Here is a 1,739-nt window from a genome sequence, read left to right as displayed (position 1 = left end):
TGATGTATTCTAGTGTATATTTTTTGGATATAAGTAGTATATGATCCATAGAAAGCACTGATTATTTTAACACTAATTATCTTAAGACATGATATCATAATAAAGCTATGACAAATTTGCCTTTAGGGAATTCAAGGGAGTAGCCAAATGACTTAGAATGGACTGCTATTTATGTTTTGATTACATGAAGTTTCAAGTGAATCCATATCATGGTTTTTAAAAAGGGAAAATATTTTTCTTGTTGCTTATATTGGCATATTCATGGTGAAACATGATAGTTTAAGCAAGAACTCTGAGTTTTCTCACAACTATAAAGACACACAATATGTTATGGCTTTATAGTTTTCAAAATAGAGCCACATGTTCTATTTTGCTTTCAGGTTATTCATTGTTAAACTGAATTCTAAAGATTGTAAGAAAATTTCTCTTCTCAAGTTGTCCTGCTGGAAAGTCTTCCTACATGGAGCTGAAGAGTCAGTCAGCCTTTCTAGGACTGTGAAGATTCTGAACTGTGTTAAGGTACTAGTGGAAAGTGGCAACATGTTATAATATTGTCTCTAAAACCATTTTTAGAAAGATATTATGGATACTTTTAGGCAATTAGGACATGTATGAAAATTAAGGTAAATTAGCAGTGATTTATTCACCCTTATTTCTCATTTTTATCCTCTTTCTGTATTATTCCAGCATGATGGTTGTAATAACTGGGTAAATATTATACATTTCAACCAACTACAACATATTCTTGTTTTGTACCACATACTTCTTTTCTTTAAATTACCCAAATGAGAATTATCTTTCTGTTGTATTAAAACTGTATAAAATTTAAAGTTTTTAAAATGCTATCTCCAAACATCCTGTATACATATATGAAACAGCAAGCTGACTAATGTGTAAACCAAGACATCTTATTTCCCTAAAGTGTCATCTAACATTATTTTTATTTAGTATATTTTTTTCTACATGCTTATCTTTGCCTATTTCAATAGAGACTACAATGCCCCCATACTCTCTCTGTTAATCTTTATTACTTGCTCTTATGACACACTCCCCCATACACACACAGAAAGAAAGAGAGAGAGAGAAAGAGAGAGAGAGATTATTTTCAATAATTAGGTAAAATTTTTATGTACTAGTCAACAGTATAGTTTGAACAGAATATATGCATTAGAACATATATGATAATACCCAAAAGAGAATGACTAAAATATGATGTAATAAAATATAATATTCACGATTATAAGGGAATATTTTATTAGAGATATTTTAATGAAATCTATGACATAGGTATCCTGACATTAGAAATTCATATCAAATTAATAGTTACCTATCTCCATAAAAAGTAGTAACAATAAAGATAGAACCCATGGAAGGAATTTAATCATTATAATGTATTGAAAATCATGTCTTCAGAATATTGGCAAAAACTCCAAGATTGAATAGGAAAAGAATATAGGAACTAGTATTATCAGTCTGGCTCAGACTGTTGTCTCGTTGATTATTGTCTCAATCATGATCATGGAAAGTCTTATATGTTTTGAAGTTATTACAGTTGAATCTGCTTAGAAATGAAATTTCTACTGAATCTAAAGATGAGTGTTGTCAGGATAAGCAATTTTTAGTTGATTTGCAGGGCAATTACTTGTCACTTTCAGGAAGTAAAATTTTTTCTTATTAGATATTTTCTTTATTTACATGTAAATTTCTCCTTTCACAGTTTCCCCTCCAAAAAACAAAGA

This window comes from Mastomys coucha, unplaced genomic scaffold, assembly GCF_008632895.1.
Source record: "Mastomys coucha isolate ucsf_1 unplaced genomic scaffold, UCSF_Mcou_1 pScaffold21, whole genome shotgun sequence".
Taxonomy (NCBI): Eukaryota; Metazoa; Chordata; class Mammalia; order Rodentia; family Muridae; genus Mastomys; species Mastomys coucha.
Note: the sequence above shows the minus strand (reverse complement) of the source record.